At 43.5% G+C, this 23292-nt stretch overlaps 1 protein-coding gene across 1 annotated transcript in view; it reads right to left on the bottom strand.

Annotated features, from left to right (window-relative positions):
• mef2aa (myocyte enhancer factor 2aa) overlaps positions 1-6487 on the bottom strand; it is a 50373-nt gene extending 43886 nt beyond the window's left edge. The window contains exon 1 of the mRNA XM_068739787.1: positions 6262-6487. The gene's annotated coding sequence lies outside the window, so the exon portion shown is untranslated. The remainder of the gene's footprint in view (positions 1-6261) is intronic.
• Between the last annotated feature and the right edge of the window lie 16805 nt (positions 6488-23292).

Raw genomic sequence — 23292 nt, 5'->3', positions numbered from 1 at the left:
TAAATGTTTATTTCATGTAAACTGAAAAGAATACAAATAAACATCACTAACAAACCACAGGATGTAAACATCTGGGTTGTGCCGTCCCACTCACTTTTGTAACGACACTGCGGTTTCTCTACAGAGAAAAGGAGGAGGCGTGTTAAATGAGGTGACTTCTCCAAGTCACCACCTTTCCTCTACCACATGCGTCCACAATCTACCCTTCCAGACCACATGATGTGCATGAACTCGTGTCTTTGCTCATTACAAAATTGAATGGCGCGTAAAAATATCATTACGTGTGCCTTTAAGCGTGATACTAAAACACAATAATTGGAAATGTGGAAAATATGGAAGCAAGTAAACACACACTCACACAGAGAGAGAGAGAGAGAGGGAGAGAGAGAGTGCAAAACTCAGCAACAGTCCCACGATAGTTTGACTCTTTGGCAATGAACAATTTCCCCTACAATGATGGATCTCATTGGTGTTTCACTTGGTTTGATTGGTATTCAAGAAAAGCAATAATTCAATCATCGTCATTTCCTTCAGGATCCAGCTCGGGCACATGTAAAAAAAAAAATATGTAACAACTAATTCAATCTGCATTTCAGCTCCAGTTTCAGCAGTATTAAACTTTCTGTGTTCGATTCTGGATCACAAGATCTGGAATACGACCTGCGTCCAGAACAGACGAACAAACTGAAAGATAAAAGAAAAGCGCACACACATGATGCTATTTTATGGTAGGACTGTAACTACAACAGCTGTTCAACAACGACTTGTGTTTGCATTCAGCAACACACACACAGAGAGAGAGAGAGAGAGAGCGAGAGAGACTGGGATCATAGTGCTGAAAAGCAGATTAACCGCAGATTTAGAGCGCGTTTCTGCTCGCGGATCCCCCCTGCTGATTCTCCTGTGTGGCCCAAGTTGAAAAGGTGAGGAGACCGCCGTTTGGTTCTCGTTCTGAAGAGCGCAGAAGACAGGAAGAGCCAGAGCGGCGCTAAGCCCCGCTCGGCAGCAACATGTGCATGAGGTGGCTTACCGCCAGAGGTCTCAGTCAAGGGCAGGACGGTTGAAAGGTCACCGCAAGCTGTCTCGCTGTACAAACAGAGGCTCAGCGAGTAATACATTCACCCTCTGAGCTTCCATGAGGCTGTTAGAGAGCCCAAACAATACCGGAGATTCTCACCAGACTTTATTATTCACCAGATGTACGTTATTATAGCCACTATTACCTGTTAATAATATAAGTTAACTTTAAAAACACACACACTGAACTGGAGGCATTCCACAGTAGCTTGATGACATGGATCAATGAGTGATTCTAATGTTTATATGAAAGGACTGTCGGTACGTCACGATCACAGAGAATAAACATCCTGTCTGACGCAAGCAGCACACGTGGGCCGTGAGCGGCGCCCAGGACCGTAGCAAGGCTAATCAACGGCACCACCATGACCTATTTTCATTTATTCAAACTATGAAAAAAAAAAAGATTTAAAAATTCTCATTAAATCATCTAAGAGATCTTAACTCTTCAGTCAAGAGAGGACAGTCTACATCTAAACCTTCGCCGTGGTCAAAAACATTAACTGCTCGGGTCAAAATTCTGCATCCAGCCGCCAGGTCTCACAGCAAAATGCTGGAATCTCCATATTGATGATAAAACTCCGATAAACAATGACTCATGTTGCTGAGATGCCTTTGTTAGTCCAAGCGGGAAAGTCAGACGGTGTCCGGGTGGCAGCGACAAGCGAGCATGCCGATGAAAAAGTTGATTTACAGCCCAATTTACTAAGAAACTATTTTATTTTTATTTTATTTTAAGCAAACAAATCATAAAAAAAGCAGATTCAGAATTACGACAAATAAAATGTCGAATAATCCAAATATCTACTGCTTATTTGTTGTACAAAAGAACATCTTGGCTTACCAATCAAAGAAACACTGTCCTCTCGATTGTACCAAGAATGTTCCGTCCCTAGCTCCTATTTGTCTTTCAATACATCCTTGGCTTTCAGCGCTCCGCTGTTATTGTCCTCCTTGGAAAAATGTCCTGGGAGGAGGAGAGTGGAAGAGAAAGACTTTCACGCGGTGATTCAGAGGCATGGTGTAAACGCCAGCATTCTCTCTCTGACAACCAGCGTTAATTGCAGATCTGACTCGCCCACACACTCCGCATTTCTCCTCGAAGGAGACGCTGAGACACTGAGATTGAAGTGGGACGAGGAGTGCAGAGAAAGACGCTGCAGCTGCCCGTTCCTCACACGTCACCACCTCATCTGCACTTTTCCACTGAGATGTTGCGCTTACAGACACTTGCATTTACAGAAGCACGGAGGGACGCACACATATATCACACGCAACAAGGCTGTGACATTTAATAAACAGCGGTAGTCATCGTGACACAGCAGCCATATTGCTTACATTAACTGTGTCATCATCATATTTCATTGAATGGTTCTGGGTGGAATTTAAAAACGTCAGAACGTGTGTTTGCTTAATGGCAAAGGCAGGAAGGACGTTCAACCACATGCATGAAAAAGACCTTCACGATGGCTTAGTCCGGGCCTTCACGGACATCGTGATCGTTCCTTTGACTAATATTCATTTTGATGGGACTGGAAGAAGCCCTTCATCCACATATGAGACATAAGAGCTCACGTGATGTGGCTCATGAGCAACCAGGCCCATTACTGGCGAGGCCTGGGGCAGCACAGGAGCTAACGACTGCAGATTGGACGCTGCTTGGTTAATGCACAAGCCCTCAGAACAGTGAAAAGCACCAGTGAGCGTTAGTAGCGCTGCAAAAGCCGACGTTGCTAAAGAATAACCGTGCTTCAATAATAAAAATGTGTCATTGCGTGACCCGATAACAAACGGCAGAACAGCTGCAGCACATAAATGATGCACAGCTTTAAAAAGCTGCAGAGCCGCCGTCGCAAGACGCCGATCTGTAGGCAAACGTCTGAAAAGAGCCGCTTACCTTCAACTCTGGCGAGAGTTTAAGGTCAGCAGAGTGACGACAAATCAAAGATCCACCAAAGAGGATATAAGTACAGCTCAGCCGAGCTTATCTGAAATTTACTGCACCCGAGTCGCATCCCATCACGACAATAATTACCTCCAAGATACATCATATGAAATTATTTCATCTTAACTCCTGCAAATTACTTCTGATACTATACAAATTGATTTTTTTCTTTTACTTAGAATGTATGAATGTTAAAAATGATTAGGAAACGTTCTTAAAACTGAGAACACGAACAAGAACAACAGCAACAATCACAAAACGAGCAAATTGCACCTTCGCATAGTCAAAGACAAACACTGCGCATTTTAAACACATAAAACCTACACAGTAAACAATAAAATACATTGTAAAACGTGTACTTTAAATGTGTTTTAAAAGTGGACAGACTCTGCTGATCGAATGTGCGGAGGGAAGTTGTTCCAAAGTTTAGCTGTCTTGAGTTTGGTCCCTGAAGTTCTGGAATACCTCGAGAAAATGGGAGTAAATAAGCGAACATGTGATTAGTCCTGGTTAAGGGTCAAGCTGCTGCATGTTGGACCAGCTGAAGTCCTGCCAAGTCAGTTTGACTCAAGAAAGTAAAAGGAGAATCAGTGGGGGGGGGGGGGTGAAGCCAGATCAGATGCTGATTGGTTTATGTTTTGCAATACTTCTCAAATTTAAGTACCCAGATCCTTGAGCGTGTATCACAATAAACAGCCAAAAATAACATCTCCTTAGACCTGATCCCCCCCCCCCCCCCCACACACACACACACACACACACACACTTGAAACGGGCATGAGGGTCAAGTCCTGAACGCGCTGACCTGCAACCACAACGACAGAGGAAAATAATCCACCGAGGCTCTATTTTAATTCAAGCAAGCTGAGGAGTGATTCATTTGTTATAAAGTCGTTGTCAGACCTCAATTTCGATCCCTCCCTGCGTCAGACATAAATCGTGATCTAGAATCACGATTAATTTTTATTTCTTCGCGCATGTCTTAACAAATTAAAGTTTAACAACATTCAGGATAATTAAAAAAAACAAAATAAATGCACCATTTTAGACGGACCGAGGCTGGAGCCGATTACCGGCGGGTTTGCGTAAAAGTTTCGCGCTCCTCTGATATCAGAGGCGCGCCTCACTGCGCTCTTCGCGACATTGTTTTCTTTTGATCTTCCGACTTCCTATTTGAACATTTAAAATGACCTGGTGCCAAACTGAGATATTATTCACGCACCCCAGAGAAGATAAAAACGGTAACAGTTCGTGCCTCCGTCTCCCAGACCCACTCCGCGTCTCCCACTCTGCGTCTCCCTCTCCGCGTCTCCCTCTCCGCGTCTCCCTCTCCGCGTCTCCCACTCCGCGTCTCCCTCTCCGCGTCTCCCTCTCCGCGTCTCCCACTCCGCGTCTCCCTCTCCGCGTCTCCCTCTCCGCGTCTCCCACTCTGCGTCTCCCTCTCGCGCTTTTCTCACTCACTGTCGCTCCGGCGTGTGTTTCTATTTCCGTTACTCACCTTTCCTCCCCGGGTCGGCCGCTGAGTCCGGACGCGCTATGTCGGTGGCTCCGGTGGATAAACGTAATTTCAGTTCACATTTACACGTTGCCTGCTATTTTAGGGGGGGTGGGGGGGGCTGACAAACTCATGAAAAGCCAGGCTCCCTCTTGTCAGTGAGAGACTCCGCCCCTCCTATGACGCGCTGTCGCTCCTTCTCTCTCTCTCTCTCTCACGCCGACGTCTCAGTATTAGACAAAGTAAATAATAATAATAATAATCTGGTTTATTGACTGTAATCAGGGACTACTGTATTACTCGAGCCAGTCCCATTACAAAGTAACTACATGTGACGTCATATCGCTAAAACGACAGCGGAAAGGAACCTGGATTAAAGCGCACTCCGCGCAGCCAATGAAAATCCGCAGCGTCTGTTGACAAACCAATTGGAGCAGGAAGGCGGGAGCTGTTCGACTCGCGTCTGAGCGTGTCACGTGTACGCGCAGCAGCAGCAGAGGAGTTGCGGTGGCGTGCATGGATGGATGCGTCGTTGGCAAACAACGCGCGTATTAGTGTTGGTTTTATCAATCCGCTTCCCTCGTGGGTCTCTGCGGAGTTTCGGGAACTGCGCGAATGTTTCACACAATTGGCTTCCCATTATCTCCGAGGAGACGCATCTCGTTTTACTTTTAAATGGCTGCACATGTTTCCTTATGACCATATAGCATTTAGCTCACAGTGATTAGTTCTGGTGCCATTTGAAATGTTCCTGTACTTTATTAATATATTGTCTCTAGAACTAGCAGTAAAAGTAATCTAGCGTCTCAGGTAAACAGAACCTGTGCTTTGTCCCGATCATTTAACGTGGATGAATAATAAAACACATCTGGTTCTTCACACTTCTTATTCTAATCCTGTCTTGATTTATTCATGCAAACTTTATGTCCTCATCAAGGAAGAAGATTTCCAGAACGCATGCCTGCTCGCAGCTCATTTGTATTTTTGTCGAGCGGAGTCTACTCCCAAGTGTATTGCGCTACAGTTACATTACACGTTTTTGTGTCATAGCTTACAACAACCTACTGCAATTAGTGTTTGCATTGAATGATTGCGTCATCACACTCTTTGCTCTTAGCATATGGAATCATTAAGGTCAGATGAGGACCTGCTTTAGCGCCACGTATGGCGATGCGTGCGAGAAATCCCACGTGGCTGGTTTGAAAAGGAATCTGAAAGACACCGTTCTTCATTTTGCGGTACCCAATTGTTCAATGTTTCTGTCCCACCTGCTGATCACATATTTTACAATTGTAAAATAATCTGCTCTCTGTGATACCTGCGTGGATTAAGTTGTTTTAAAATAAATCAGCAGTCATCAGCCAAACATGCTTTTCATTGTAGCAGGAAACAAGTGACAAACTTTGACTGTAGTTTTCTTTTCTTTTTTTATCACCTTACACATGGATGTTATTTTCTTCTTCCCTCGACAGTAACAAAAGTCAGAAACAGTCTGCAGCTGTGTTCTCTCAGCGTATTTAATCAGTGAAGTCTCTGCCGTGTCGTAGTTCATCGCGAGTTCAGGCTGATGCTAACTGACAACAGCGTAGCTCCAAATGACTCCCAGCCTCTCATTTAGCAGGACGCTTGTGTCGACACGTACCCTCCCATCCTCCCAAAGGTGGCAGCACATGATGTTAGCAAATGAAATCAATATTGTTTCATGTTCAAGAAGGGAAGAACTTTCCTGACACCCATGTCTCACCTGTTTGTCGTTGCTGCACCTTCACAGAACGTGTTGTTCCACTTTTGCTCTACAAATCTTGACTTTCTTTACCTCTTATATTCATTCTGCTTGCAAATCCTCCTCTTCTTGCTGCAGCTCTTCTTTCACCCTGCCCGTTCTTTTAACTCAAAGCCAGACCAGCTGGCTTCAGATGGTTCCCTCCCGAGCCGTTAGAGGCCCGTCTTCGCAACCTGTCCCTCCTGGGTCTCTGTCGGCAAAGAGCGAGGGGTTCAGAGGTTTGGAGGGTGGGATCCCATGGATATGGACGTGTTGGGCATGCATGATGTGATGGGGCTTGGCTCAGGGCTCGACGGACCAGCCACAGCTGTCAGTCATAAGGTGTGGATTTATTTTTATTGCCGTTCATATACTGCTAGAAGAAATGCAAAATAATTTTTCGACAACAAGATGAAAAGTTTGAAAGAAATTGCTTTAAAAAAAATTGAAAGATTTTTTTATTGTAGTGTACATGATAGTAAAATACATTTTAGTGTCAGATTCCCATTGTAGAACCACAAACATTTTAATACAGTTATTTTTAGCACACGGACATATGCAGGTTTCATTTCAAGGGGAACAAGTTTTGTGTGGCTTAGTAATAGTGATGTATCTCAACAAGTTGCAGGGACCTGCCGGATAAGTGTTTGCTCCAGTGGGGCTTTGATGCACGACAGCTGGCATTTCCAGCATTGCACCAGACCACAAATAGACTCAGACACTCTTTCCCTCCAATTAAAAAAAAAGACAGATAACAACACGCATGTCATTCAGCAAGCTTCATTAGGCGATATAAGACGAGTTTAATTTACACTATGATAGCAGCGAAAGAAATAGATGTTTATTTTGTAAATGAGAAAAGCACAAATAGATCACAGAGTCGCACACTTTTCTGAGACGGCAATCTGACCACAGAGCTCAGAAATAACATTTAATTATCTGAAGCTCATTAAAAAAGTCTGTCTGACAAGCCCTCAACAACAAATCACTGCCCCCCCCCCCCCCCCCCCCCACACTCCCTGCACCCTACACATTCAGTCATCGGAGAACCGCTGCCAACAAATACCTAACTGGGATTTCAGTGACTTTAGAGATTACAATATATAAAGTTACCGATTACAAACTATGTGTGAGTTCTAGATATTGCTTTTTCGAAACGAAGAATTAAGCATGAAGAACAAAAATACCAAATCTTAAAAGCGCATTTATAATGTGTTAATTGATTAAGTCCACATTTTTGTGTTAAAGCCCTCCATCCACTATGATTTCCCCAGTGAAAAAACAAGCTCCTTTATTATGTCTAATGTTCACATGAATCTGTAGCTCCATTTATAACATGTAGTCTCCAGCGTAGAGAGTTCATTAAGAATTGAACAAGGTCAGGCATGGAACTGCTCTTACCATTATTCATTTTGCCTCTAATTTAAAGTATTATTTAATAAATCACATGGAATGACTCAAATAATTCACAATGTCATTAATTTCTGCATTTCATTACCGAAGTATATATTTTTTAATTTTATATTTTCTAAATCTAAGAAGACATTTACACAATTTTTTTTAATTTATCCTAGATAAGAGCTAATTGAAATTCATGTGATTATGTTTATTTTAAAAGATGGAGGAAAAAAAGTGCCATGGTGTGTTTTCCAACTTTTAAGGATAGAACTTTATTGTTTTGTACTTTTTGCATTACACGGTTGGCTATTATTCACAGAGTGTCCAACTTGATGTTTGGATCAGAAGCAAAAACCGTATTTTGTGCGTCCTGCACGTGTGCATTCCGGACATCGCCAAAGCCAATCAGCAGGTGCCATCGCTCCATTTAGAGCGTAGATCCAGGGAGCGTGCCAAAGGCGATGTGTGGGAGCGAACGCTCTCATTTTTGTCTTTCAGCCAGTTCTTCTTGGCATTTAAACCGTGATTCTACATCATACTAATGCTACTGTAATTCAGTTTGTCAGACTGCATAGCATAAAACCTAAATATATCTGAGTATATTGGTGCTATTTACCTGTAGGCAGCATTTTGAAGACATCGTGTTCTCCATGCTGGTCCAAATGCTAATTTGTTTTTACATATTAGATTTTTCTAATTGATTGGTCACATGCTAATGAGCCCTGAAACACAAGTAGACATACTGGAACATCTTCCTCGTACTTGGGTTGACTCTCACAATTTCTGAATTTCTGCCACACTTCAGCCTTTGAACGTAGCACAATATTACATGCATATTCCTTTACAATTATCTATTACTGCATAGATGATTAAAAAAAAAAAGATTGCACAATTGTACGTAGCAGGTGCCCAGTTCTCACTAAGCATCATGACTCATACCGGCATAGAGAAGCTATCCAACTCTAATCCACAAGGGATAATTTGGTATTCATGTTTTACAAATGTGCTTGAGAAAAATCCCTAAATCTTTTTGGCAAGAGCAGTCGAGAAAGTTGAGCAAGCATGTCAGCCGCCATGAAAAGGCAGTGGGATGGTTGAGCAGTGCTTTGTCTCCTGAATTCAGCCTGAAAGGCACGGCCATCATCAGCGTTCTTTGGAAGGACTTTGTCTTTCCAGTATTTTACTTGTTTCTCAAAGGTAAATAGAGGCTTGACTCAGTGGGGGACACATAGTTTTCCTACAACAGGTAATACATTTGCGTGTCAGGCCTGCACGTCACAGATTAAACGTGCTTTGTTTGGGATGATTTATGAGTGTGATGTCGAGCTGCATGCATTTGTTTGAGGAGCTGAGGGTTTGATGGTGCTGAGGGTGTAGCAGGTGGGGCGGTGGGTTGGTAAGTGTCAGATTTGTCTTACAGGAAGACTGATCTGTAGCTGCTCTGAGGTTGCCCACTGCAACATACACCTTCGTCATTAATCACACACAGCCCGGGAGTACAGAATGCTTTGTCTTCTCCTCCTCTCACTCCGGTGCTGCAAACTGTCACTATCCGGAGAAAAGCTCACTTCAGAAAAACTGTCCAGAAGTAAGAGAAACTACTGGAACCCATCTGAAACAGGAGGATATATATATATATTCACGGTATATATATATATATATACATGCATTGACACAGAGAAAGATTTGTAGCGCTAAAACATGACTAATTGTCATCGACACACACAAGCTTCGATAAAACTGAAAGGTTAGCGGTAATATTTATGTATTTTTGTCCAGAAACTGCCTGACTACAATATCTGTATTATTTTGGTTGTCCTTTTCTACCTTCAGAAAAGGTTACCTAGATATACAGGATTAAAATCATTCACTATCCATATGAAGTAACAGCTGAATCAGCAAGTAGCACAGTTAAAAACATGTTGACTTATAATCCAAATACAGCTGACCACTGATGCCCCACTTTCCACTGATTGTGCACAGGCACACACACACACACAAGCACGTGCACACTCCCATTCTGAGCTTGAATCTGAGTTAATGAATCTCATCAGTAGTCTCCTTTGAGACCGATTTGATGTTTCCTTTTTAAACCGATTTATGAACACACAAAGCCTATTGTTTGCTAACAGTATCCTTGAAAATAAAGTTGCATTTGTGAAACAGGTATATATATTTATTTTTTTCACAATCCGCCTTGACGTCAAAATCCTGTCCAAACACTTCAGAGCCCTCCCTTGTCCTTTATATAGGTTTTTCATGGTCATTCTCGGAATAATAGGACAATACTGTAGCAATAAGACAGAGAGGAGAAAATAGAGGCAGCGGATAAACACTTGCACGCTGCACGGTAACAATCCGGGCACGGGAAGGGTTCTGATTGCAGAACAGTACCGATGAAAAGGACATTTTAACCGATGCCCCTTTACTGTACCTCCCATTCTCTTTCAACATTACAAAGGCATTATTTTGTGTCATGAGTTCAAGGACTGGCGTACATCTATGGGGCCCAGCTGGCATGAAGGGGTTCTGTGTTGTTTGGCCTCTGTGAGGTAGCAGCAGAGGTAGCAACATTACATTACTGTACTGCAGCTGCAGTGCACTGAGCGGCCACTCAAGTGGCGGTCCTAAATGATTGATTTATTGATTGATTGGAGTCAAGCCATCCATTCATCCATTTTCTTGTAGACGAAACAACCTCAGTCGAGCCACTTCATCCGCCTTGCGGGTGTAGCTGGAGGCTTCCCCGGCGGACTACAGGTGAGAAGGAACTTAAGTAAATATTTTCATCTACTTATAAATTCCTAAAAAAAAGAAGAAGAAAAAAATCATTTGTGCAGAATTTCATCAGAATTTAAACTAAAATCATACTTTTGTCATTTTGCTTCACTTACAAGTTAATTGTTTTTTGCCAAAAGCCTCGAGCATTCTTCTAATGAATGCTGATTGGTCAGTTACACATTAATGACCAGACATCCGTCCTCGAATTGCTGGAGTCTACAGGCATTTTTTTTTTATGAATTTGAATGAATGTCTAAAGGAGGACCAGGAGGAACTTTGTTTTTGATTCGGCATTTGGCTTGTGCATTAGCAGAGATATGCTACTGACTGTTAATGGTCTGTCTCAGACTGTTAAAGTGGCTCCTGGTGAGTAATCTTACATCCACTTTCATGTATTTTTCTATAATGGAAGCTGCAAAAAAAAAAACTTTCCTCATAAATGTTCCCTTTTGGAGCTTGATCTCCACAGACTCCCATTCAAGGCACATGAGTGACCGCTACTTACCCAGAAGTTCAGGGAGCGGCCTCTTTCTATACTATTAGAATATTTGAAATGTTAAAAGTGGTTGGTAGGACATCACGGTGGAAATACAAGCCGTAAAAAATATCCTATTACAGTTAGCATCTGTCTCAGAGGTAGACAATCACTAAAATGTCATCCATTTGGAGAGCTGCGTGTTCCGGAGCTCCTTCCCCTCCGAGCAGAGGAGGAAATCATCGCTCTCTAACAGGGAAGGTAAAATGATAGTCATTGCCATGCTCTTCCTTTTCTTAGACAGCGCTGCTTTTACGCATATCTTAAATGTCGAACTGGACTATAGCTCTGCTATAACATCTGTAACATCTTCTACTGCTCGCAGAATGCCGCCTTCTTGCATCGTTGTTGTTTTGTTCTGTGTAAACAAACAAACGGCATGTTAGAGAAGGGCCTTTGTTCATCCACGTCTGAGCTGGCAGCGGAGGTGGTAACAGCAGCAAATATACATGAAGGGATAAACGGAGCAAGGCAGCGTGACAGCATAGGGGTTGATGGATGAGCTGTGACCCACAGCTGCTTGCAGTGAGATGCTGAATCGAAGAAGAATCGAAATTTATAGAGACAAGGAGGTTAAGGAGCTCCTTGCTCTCTGAGCAGAGAGCGGGATCAGCGTGCTTGATAAATGCTTGCTTGTCTGTATGTAAAATATCACACTCGCTGTTGCTGATGTATCTACATGACATATAAGATAACTCCACAAATCCAAGTATTTATCTCTGAATAAAACAAATAATCAAAGGAAAGGAAAGTACCACTCAGGTATACCGCTTCAACCTGTAGATCTGCAGGAGGCTGGCGCTTTCTGTCTGCCTGCACTGTGCTGTCGTCTCTGCTCCAGGAAAATGTGAAATGCTCACATCAACATACATGCATATTTTTCACAATGAAATATAGGCTAAAAAACTGCCATTTGCCAAAGGCATCTCACAAACAGTTCATTTCTGAATGTAGCCCAAGGTGGTCAGGAAGGGGAATAACGATCTGTCAAAAATAGACCTCGAGTCCACAAAGCGGGCTTTCAGAGTGGAGGTCCAGGTATTTGAAGGATATAATTGCATGCCGTTTTTAACATGAAGTACATTCAGTACACCATTGTGGTTTGTTTATCATAGCAGAGTTAATTTATGCCAAAGTAAATATTTGGAGCACTATATCAAATTGAGCTATAAATTTAAATATCAGAGAGGCCAAATAGGGTCAACAGAGATGTTGGGCCATGTGCTATTCCACACACAGATTGCCTATATCGTATGAGTTGATGAAGTGTTTGCATACAGAGATTTGCCGCCTGCAGGCTTAAATATCACACTGTGCCTTATTAAGAGCTTTAACAAAATCTGGCTTTCACTAGACCCCCACATTCGCCACTCTGAGGACAGCAGGCTTCAGGACCCTGGTTTGCACGCAGCCCCGTCTAAACGCAGTCGCCCTAAACTGATTGAGCATAGTGGAGTCATCATGGCGACGCTGTATAAACTCACGGTGGAATTACTCCAAAGTCATGTGGCTCGTTCTGTAGGAGATGGTGGGGCTGGTGTTAGAGATTAGACACACTTTATTGGATGCCATGGCTTGATGTGATTCAATTGAACCTTTCCCACATACTGAGATCCTCCTTTATATATTTATCCGCTTTAAATAAATTATGCAAAAGAAAAAAGAAGATTTTGTTTCCACTCACAATATCTTTTGAAACCAGAATGGACAGAAGCATTTGCTGATAAACACGAAGGACACATAGTAATAACCTCACCGGCCTCAAGTTCAGCTCTCAGAGGAGTTACTTTAAAACAAACAAACAAAAAGCAACAAAAGCGTGAAGCGCCCAACGAATGAATTATCCCCAGCTGCACATGGACGGAGTGAAAAATCGCTTCACTGTAGTCACAGAACCTTGTGATGTATTGTGGGTGTGGTCTGATCTGTGTTCCATTGGTTCAGTCACCAAAATAGAGGACTCCATTTTATTATAGCATGCTGGGAATTCCCCTCCATTTCCTCACGCTCTTGACCTCCCTGCTCTCCATTGTATGCACGAGGAGCGGGTCTGGGGCTTCAGTGGCCCAAGCGGCTCTGCCAGGCTGACAGATCGGCTCCTCGTGCCCTCTGCTGCTCCATCTGCACTGCGGCTACATTGTTCTGCCATCTCAGGCCAAGTCGCCGGGCAACTCCTCACCGTTGTGTCTGACGGAGCTGCAACCTGATACCAAAGCCGCAGGCGCCGGCCTGCATCCCTGCGGAAGACTGCTGCAGCATGTATAGTGTGTGTGTGTGTGTGTGTATTTAATTTACAGGAACAAAGGCTTGTGTCGATTTATTTATTTATTCATTATATTTAAGAAAAGTTTAAACATGATTTATGATTGGAAGCTTCAGAATACAGTAAAGGAGGTTCACCATTCTGGAGATAGATTGAACACGACCCAGGCGGCACAGGCACAGGAAGAAAACCGGAGACTGCACTCATGGCTTCAGCTCTACTGCAACAGGAGGAAGACTGTCCCGCCTCATCTTCATACAGAAATAGAAAAAACTGCCTGAACAACCCTATAGCGCGCACACACACACACACACACACATACAACACAACACAACAGCCCGTACACATCAAAGCAAGCCCCAGCCAGGATGAGTGTGCTGCTGTGCATCACTGAGGAATAGTCCTCTTTTTTCTGTAACACAAAGATGATTAAAGAGTTCAACACAGCAAGCAGACTAATGACTCCACCGGGTTGGAGGGGAACTCAGGAGAGAAGGAGGCAGGGCCTCTGGAGAATAGCTGGTGAAACAGGGAGAGGTTCTAAAATATACAAATTTATTCATCACAAAGCAATCTTTGTATGTCATCGATGTGTGTGTGTGTTCGGCGGGTGCAGGTGGCAGACATGTGAATATGAGCGGAGGAGGCGGTGTGGGGGGGGGGGGGGGGGGGGAGAAAGAGATGAGAGACAAAAAGCGATAGCAAGTTTGATGCTCTCTGCTTTCTCTGAAATAAAATACAGCGCTAGCTTCACTTTCTGCATCTTCATCTTGGCCTATAATAGATTAGATGTTTGAGAGATGAATCTTACACTCCCATTTTAGCATTGTTTTGGTGCTCACTGTGTAGTACCTCATGCACATGTAAGGCATCAGATGCTTTGTTTTTTCCCCCGGAGGATAAGTAGCCACCATCGATTCCCGGCCAACGCAAGGCGGCGCGGTAGCGTAGTGGTTAGCGCTGTCACCTCACAGCAAGAAGGTACCAGGTCCGTCTGTGCGGTGTTTGTATGTTCTCCACGTGTCCGCTTCGGTTCTCTCCGGGTTCTCCGGTTTCCTCCATCCTCAGAAAACATGCAATTTAGGTGAATTGATATGAGTGTGTGTGGGAATGGTTGTCTGCCTCTGTGCTGGCGACACGTCCAGGGTGTAACCCGGCTCTCGCCCATAGCAAGCTGGTTGATATGCTCCAGCAAATCCCGTGACCCACAAGTTGGAAAAGTGGCTGTAGATTAGATGAGAAAATGGAAACATTAGATCAGACTAATTGGAAAAAATGCACAAATTATATAGTTGTAAAAAAAAAAAGCAGTTTATAGATAAATAATCTAATTTATCTGACTGTTGTACAACTAGTGCAAACCCTGGTTTAAAAAAAAAGTGCTTTAGAATTAAATCGATTCAAATGTCTATTTAGCATACAGTCATCTTTCTACTTTAACCAGTGTTCACAGCGAATGAATGAAAAATCCTGGTCTTTAACCAAATCTTTTCATCCTGCCGGATTCCATTTCAGTCTTTTTCAATTCAATCGAGGGATCCTGTAAATTCAGTTCCATATCCACGAGCGCTTTGCTACCTCTTCTCTTTAGTTCAAGGTCTCTTTCAGAGACATAATATGGGACATAATACCCAGCAACGCTCATTGTTTTGGAGGAAGAGCTCTTCATCCCTGGATGTGCTAATGAAATAGTAAATGCAAATCCACTAAAATGGTTACTCCTCGTGAGTGCCATCCAGCAGGAATGACAACATAAACAATGGTGCGGATAGTCGTTCAAACCAGCTGCACGTTGCTTTTGTTAGGATTAGCCTGGTAATCTCAGGGCTCGAAAAGCTCACTGCGGAGACACCTGATCAGCCAGGGTGGATAAGTATTTGTTCCTTTTTCAGTTCTGAAGAAAATGTATTATGTCAGACATTTAAGTTAATATGGTATAAAGTGGAAAGCAGAGAACAACTATAAGAGTGTGTGTTATCAAATACAGAAATGATGAGAGACATTGTTGATGAAGACTGTAAACTAAATATTAAGGAAGAAAAAGGAAGAAACTGTGAGCTTGTGTCTGGATGGGCAGAAGGCCCGCAGAGCTTGGCAGACGTCCTACTTCTAACAGCAGCTGCGGCCTCAGCTTTTTATCTTGAGGTGGTGCCTTTGCGCCTTGCCTTTCTATCCGCAGCCCTCGTGTTTTCAATCAGAGGGGACCATATATTATTGTCAGCAGTAATCACAGCTGTCCACTGTGGCCCTGCTGAGGGGACCCATCCTGTCCTGGTGCATCAAGTCACATTGGTATGGACAGTGGCCAGCAACAGCAAGGGGTTATAAGACATAAGAACAAAGTTTAAAAGAAGTGCTGTGTAAGGAAACGTTGAAGCATATGAAATGATCTACTGGACGAGGGGGTTAAAGGGAAAGTTCACCTGAAAAATACATTTTCTTACAGCTTCATAAAGCATCTTCATGGCACCAGACATGCATACACACGCTTTCATCATTAGTTAATCAGCTCACATGCTATTTGTTGTCCTTACCTTTGGTTCTAATTGAACTGTACTATTAAATTAGGGTTGAAAAATTCCATCATTAACGGCTAGGACAGCTGAGGATGTACGACAATAGGTGGGAGAGAAACTGAGGAGTAGCAGAGGTCTGTGAACAGTAATCAAATCCACCGCCATTATGTGAGGGGTGAGGCTTAGGCACATGCCTAAGCCACTGCGCTATCTATGCACCCCTTTAAATCGTTCAACAGCAATTCAAAATAACCGGCTGTACTTCTGTGGAGCAAACATGATCAATTCATCATAGCCCTGAATGAAAAGGGAAATTGCCTGTTAGATTCCGCTAAACGCGGGCACAGCTCTTCTCCCTAAAGTCACAAAGCACACAAAGTGGGTTTCCCCTCTTTCGCCTGCCTGCAAAATTCATCTGGCTTCCTTGGCAAGCTGCCCAGGTAATTGTGGCATTGTCTGTGTCTTCCGCGACAGCGTTGTTATTCTGCTGTGAAAACTCCCAGTGAGGGGCGGCACACACCCACCTCTGGCAAGACACCACTGTCAGAGCCGATCAGCAGAGAGCAGCCTTCCCTTTCAATTAGCCATGTCTGTCCGAGAACAGGGTCAGGAGCACCACGACGCAGCCACAGGCACCGAGCGAAGGAAGGAACAGCGAGGAGTAGCAGGTGGAAGGAGAGGGGAGCGCTGGAGAAGTAAGCCCCAAAAGTCCAAACGGAGACTGAAATACCCTCAACTGCTGCGCACTAAGTCCCTCTGTACCAGAAAGGGCTGTGCCATGGCACATCACAGTAAACACAAGCAGGCTCCATGGAAACACAGCCATTTGGCAGGAAAGCATGAGATGAGATATGGCACCAATGAGGCAGATAATTCCCTGAATAACTCTATCGTTCCCCTCATGTGCTGTCACATTAATGAAGAGTGAGCGTGCACATATGTGAAGATAGAAGAAGAAAGAGAGCAAGCAGTGAAACAGCTCGGTCTGTTGTTACCCATGGAGTTACTTAAGGAAGAATGCACTTCAATTTATAGGGCACTCATTAGGATACAAATTGGATGCTTTTTTTTTTGGGGGGGGGGGGGGGTTGCTTACAAACATTATTGAAGGGGCTTGAGGAGGAGGTGCTGGGAGTGAGAAGGGAAAGGGTGACAGCCATGCCCCTAGGTTGTTTATTACAAATGTCACATCCTGGTGGGATTTGCCGAGTTGCACCTTAACCATCTTTCTCTCAGTGGAAAGAGCCTGAGGTGCAAGATGGTAAACATGGGCAGCTGTAACGCAAGCACCGACGTCCCCTTGGGCCCAGGGGGGGAGGGGGGAATCACTGTATTGATAACCTTAAAAGGTCTGTGGACCTTCTGAGCATCTCGATCGGTGATTGCAGATTCAGTCCGGAATATTTCAAACACGAGAATCATTGTAAAAACCCAGCAGTTCTGACACAGGCAGGCTAGAACCTGGACATCCCATCATGGAACACGCCACCAACTGGTATCCAAGTTCTTATAGGCTGCTACTAGATTATCAACGCTCAGTGCCTCTCTGGAGGCACAAACCAAGACCGTTTTAGGAATAAACCTTTTGATAATCTAAACAGAATTCAGATGATCAAGATGGTGTGATATGAAAAAGTCCAGATAATTTCTTGGTAAAACTCAGTTTCTGGAGCAGTGATGAAACGTTTATGGCGCGTCACACATCTTGGTTGAATGAGAAATGGATGCAGCGCTCGGCATCTGTAGCTTGTTAATTGACTTTGTGCGATATAAAATATTGTGCTCTGATTGTTCAGTGGCATGGAGGATGATGTGAATGATGTCTGACCTTTTTTACAGTTAGGACTTGGTTTCTTAGAACTCTTTCAAACAATGCCAGACTCCAGAACCAGCTGCTGTCTCGTATCTGCGTTTCCATGTGCATCCTGTTTGATCTATGTATAACTTAGGATATGACTCTACCTCTTTGTTCTTTTACTATTCAGGCAATTTCAATGCATTTGAGAAGTTATTTATTCCACCCTTACTATGTGAAATTTATGAAGATGATAAAATATGACTTTTTATAGCATGGCGGCCCAAACTGTTTAAAATGGAGATAACTTCATGCACAGGACAAATACTGGATGTCAATTTGTGTACATAGGGAACTTCCTGGACATTATTCATCTGTGTTTCATGTGAACCACAGAAAAAATAATTGAAACCAAGATTTAAAAGTTTGTTTATATCGCCTGTCAAATACACATTTTACAGCGGCTACTTTGGAAGTCATCCTTTCAGGGAGTGTAAAAAGACGAGACACATTCAAAAAGAAAATGTGAGAATTTTGAAAAGGGGGACTTTTAGTAGAATGGGAAGGACGAGCTCTTCTCTCACCTTTCCGGCTGAAGTGTGGGATGAGGGCCCCTTCGGTGAGAGCTGCTGTCAGCTGAGACAAACTGCAGCTCCTGGGAGTGCCCTAGATCTGACAGAAACCTCCCCCACCATCAGTCACGTCATCTGAGTCAGTGAAGGAGTCTGCGCCCCGCTCGCGGTCACACTAACCAGGAGACACAAGCTGTTCCTCTCCAGGTGCTCATTAATGCACTTGTCCTTGATACCTCCACCATAAAACAACACAAAGACAAACACATGCCTCCTGTGTTCTAATTACACTTGCCTGCACACAGCAACAAGGGTGTGCATCACGCATTTTTCTAAGAGCCTGACTTATAAACGTCAAACAATGGCAGACATCCCTCCCCTAATGCCATTACTGCTGCTGATGTTGCTCTTTGTTTCGTGTTTATCTGTTGTTGTTGTTGTTGTTTTTTCAAATTTCATTTTATTTGTATTTATTTTTTAAAAATGGATGCATGGTGATGAGGCCTGTTGTTGAAAAGAGGAGACGGAGTGATGGAAGTGGTTTGAGCCTTTGAAATGGGAGCCGTTGGGGACAGCTGAGCGCTAACACTTGAGTCGAGTGCTGGGCTGCAGGAATTCATCAAGCTTCCTTGGTAATTAGCATATGGGCTTGATTATCATATGAAACCAATCCTTCATAACCAGCCTCTGCCTCCAATATGATTTCCTTCCACATTATCAGCAATCCCACTGAAAAATGGCAAGCATGGATGACCCCAGTATTGTCTTATACGTCTCCTCTCCAAGACCTGCTTGAATAACTACCATACTACCAATGTTCCTTTATTCCATTATGCAGTTAAGCCAGACAGTTAATTATCCGGGAGCGTCGAGGCCGGGTCTCTTTGCCGGCTGTGATAACGATATGCTTTGCTGGGCAGGGAATGAAGAGGGCCAGCCCACAGGGAGCCGTGCTGATGTCAGGCAATCTTTCAAAAAAAGGCCCAAGCAATTAGATGCACCAGTGCTACCAGGGATGACTCGTGTTATTGAGGATACTGGCTAGCTTCTCTAATGGGGGTATTTAGGGCAATTATGATAAAGATGTCAGGGCGACCTCACTGCGATGGCTGCTTTTACAGGGGTGCTCCTAAGTGCAAGATCACAGAGCAGAAATAAGAAGTGACTAAAGATATGGCCAGTCCCGTGCGGAAGTCTTGCCACCGGCAGAACTGCACTTAAGACTCGTCTCATGTGGAAAATAGCGTCTAGAGGTGCTAAATGGGCTAATCGGCCCTCACAGATGAGTTTTTAAGGGAATTTTGAAGTCTATTATGATAGTCTCAAGAAAATAAACACTCCAGAGTTCAATTAAAGAGTAAAGCCTGGTTGATTTGTTTCCATTTAGCATCACAGATCCAGCACATCTGGCCCAGGGGGACGTCCGAGCACCATTACTACTTAATGGATGAGGGAAGCTGGCCATCTGTAAGGTAGCGGAGCCAAACAAAGGGGCCTTTCATGTGGCTACTGTTGGATACTTATCGTGTCTGAATGGTTTCCATGCTCACGCTAACCTCAGTCATTACCACTGGTGTCCACCAGCTCACATCAAAGACGCAGCGTAGAGACATAAGCAAGAGGAACTTGTCTCTGCACACACCTATAGCCAGGAAGCCCAGTTACAGTGTTAGCATATGCCATCCACATGGTTGGCATAACACGAAAGACAGAATGACAAATGATTGAAGTGGGTTCAAAGAAGTAAATTTATGGAAGCAGCATGAATCCCCGTTCCTCCTTTAATACAACGAAACAGCTGGTCATGCTCCTGCAAAGTGCTCAGTACATTTCCACAATTGTTTTTATGCCGTGTCTGTGGATAATGCACCATGAGATCCCCCCCCCCCCCCAACCCCCCACCCCCTCTCTGCAATGACCTCTTTGGATAGATATTGGTTATCAGGGAAAAAAGCAACACCCGCTGTCCAACTGGAGAAAAGCTCTTCAGTGAAGCGCATTCCAAACCCAAGTGTTTCTTTCTGTTGTAGTTCATGGAGCTGAGCTTCGCACTATTCAGGAGCGGCTTGGGCGATTAGATACAGCATTTAATGGAATAAACCCCTCAGTACACAAGCCTCTCCCTCTAATGAATGAGTGGTGCTACAGATAATGAAGCAGGTATGACGAGATATGTAAAACAAAAAACGAAAATGAAAATCATTATTTTCTAGACATGCTAGCAGCAATGTTGGACAGTCCAAAATGTATGTCATGAATAAAATGTCTCAACAGCTAGCCCATAGGTTGCATGTGCATCCATGCATGATTCAGTAGGATGGATAGTTCTGGTGCACAGCCGCAGATTTAGGGGCATATCTCAGTACCTAGCTGGTTCAGTATGAAAGTCGGAGCAGAAATTCAGGGCCCAGTAAGGTTAAAGAGGAAGAATCATGATTTAAAAAGGTAAATGACAATTAAGAATATTTTTCGGCATTTGGCAGCATTTTGTGATTGTATACCTATGTATATGTAAAATATTGACAGTGTCAAAAGCAAGCAGAAAAAAATCTGCATAGAAATCATTTGTATTCTTAATCTTAACCTAAACTATTAAACTTTAAACCTTTAAACAATTTTTGTAATCATGAAAACGTGAACAAGTTTTCTGTTTATATAATTTTCTTTAGATTGTTGTTGATTGTGATGTAAGATTGCAAGGCGCATCTTCACCCGCCACACTCCGTCACATATGTAGAGAGATGAGATTAGGGAATTTGTCCTCTCATAATAAACCTAAATTCGTGTGTTCTGCTGTGTGTTTGATTTTACTCTATCCGAGGTCAAGAGGATTATGAAATGAAAATCAGAGAAAGGAGTATGTGAACTAGGCCCTTTCAAGGAGGAGCTTGAAGAAGAGGTTTGGTGGTCCTGAAAAATAAGGGTCATCTGAAGGTCATTTAAAGAGTGCTTGGTGCTGCAGCTCAGAACAAGTGCGAAGGTAGCAGCTTGGGTTGCACCGATGTGAGGTAGGCGCTCCGACGCGCTCCCTGGTGCGCTTCATCAATCTCCCACATCCACCGAGAAACTCTTCTGACCCACATTGCAGCCAAAGGGATGAGGGGGGGGGGGGGGGGGCTGTTTTTCTTCCATTATTGATACCACCGCATCACACAACCTACACTTACCTGAACCAAGTCAGCCGAGGAGCCGCAACGGTCGGAGAACAACAAGTAGAACGTTTAGCCTCTCGTTCACATTCATAGTCAAAGGTAAAAAGAATCCTCTGAAACATCAACAACTGACTTTTCTTTCCTTTTTTACACCAAACGTTTGTCTTAGCGTGGCATGGCGGCGCACTCGTCGAGCTGTCGCCTCACAGCAAGAAGGTCACAGGTTCGAACCCGACTTTCTGTGAAGAGTTTGCGTGTTGTACCCGTGTCTGCGTGGGTTCTGTCCGGGTTCTCCGGGTTCTCCAGATTACTGTGTATTATTTAGATGAGGAAACAAATCGAATGTTCTTACCTATTGTGGACAAATCAGACCGGCAAAACTGTTGCTGTGGTTGAAGCAGAATTAACCGAGAATTGCAGACCGATAGAGGAAATGGGCTACAATGACGCGACAGCAGTGGGCAAGGAGCTTCCATCACGTAGAGGGATGTCCTTGCCATTGGTTTCTTTGTGTGTGTGTGTGTCTTGTTTTTTGTTGCAGAGATACAGGCAGCCCCCCCCTTTACATCATTTTTGGAACTGTCTTGCAAACAGTTGCTGATCAGCACTTTAGCAGCTTGATTACTGAGCCACGGGAAGAAGATGAAACTTCCCCGTACACGTATCTCTCTGTCACAGCGCTGCTGAAACTCTAATTATGACGGAATGCACACGCTGTCAGCAGACAAAACACGAGTATTGGTTTAGCGGGCCATTGTCTCAACAAAGGATGGCAATATCACCTCCAAAGCTCTCTGTAATCTTTGATTTTGACATTGAATAGAAAGGAGAGAAGAAGCTTTACCGGCAAAACAATAGTAGATTTGTTTTCTGCATATGTTTCAAATCAGGCCACGGTTTGGGTAAGGATGAATACAAGTTTAAACCATTCTATGTCTCTGCCACATTTGAATACAAAACTATGGTTAAACAAAGCGCTGGCATGGCGCGATGCTGCGGGATGGAAAGCGAGCTTATCTTATCGTGCTGTGACTGCATGTCTTTGCTGCGGGCAGCTTCAGTCCATTGAAAAGGAAGGCGCGCCTGGTTTAAGTGCTTGGCTTTGATTCCGCTTCTTAACAAGGGAGTCATGAGCACAAATACTTTGATTACGGTACCAAAACACGGCTTCTACTTTATGCGTAAATAGCTTTGTGTGACGCGCAGCAGCAGCGACTCTAACTAAAGCTGAAACTTTACAATAGCTTTATTTATATGTGATATCCCGAGTGGTGTTATTGTCGGCATTAAAATAAAAAATAAAATAAATTACACTTTCGAATAGCTGTAGACATTTTTTATTTCACTTGAAAACCAACGTTCCTTTATCGGGTCCGGAGCTGCTCGAACAGGGACAAGAAGACCATTAACACTTGATGAAGTGTAATATTAAATACAGGTTCCTTCCCAGAACACTATTCATGATGAACGGGGCTCAGGGGTGGGTTTCCGTGGGTTAACTCTCACAGGAAGTGGGTACAGCTGTATGTATGCAAGGTGCTTGCTTGTGGTTTAAAGAAGTAACTGACAGACAATGAATATTGCAATTTATTTTTCCTGATTGAAATTAGTTTGTATACTTTCATGTGTAATGAATTGCCTCATGCATGAAAAGAGTTGTATATTAAGACATAATGATAGCTTCATGAGCCGACTGCTAAATCTGAACAATAAAAAAACAAGCGAGCTCTTTGTGAAATCGTGTGACTTGTTTTTAACATACGCTCCTTTTAAATATCGCCTGATCGATATCGATCAAGCCGCTTTTATCCTGCCTGTAAATGTCTGTTCCTGCCGCCTTCAAATAGACAGCAGATTTTACTTTTTCATCTAAACCAGAAGCTTTTACTAGTAAAGTCGCCAAGGTTACCAAGAGCCTTTTAAGCTGCTGTGAGGAAGGACAAGTTCTAAAGTCCTTGAGGTCAAATGTCATCTCATCTGAGGCAGTGGACTAGACCAAGA

The sequence above is a fragment of the Brachionichthys hirsutus genome, chromosome 5, assembly GCF_040956055.1.
Source record: "Brachionichthys hirsutus isolate HB-005 chromosome 5, CSIRO-AGI_Bhir_v1, whole genome shotgun sequence".
Classification (NCBI taxonomy): Eukaryota; Metazoa; Chordata; class Actinopteri; order Lophiiformes; family Brachionichthyidae; genus Brachionichthys; species Brachionichthys hirsutus.
Note: the sequence above shows the minus strand (reverse complement) of the source record. Positions and strands in the feature narration are given on the sequence as shown.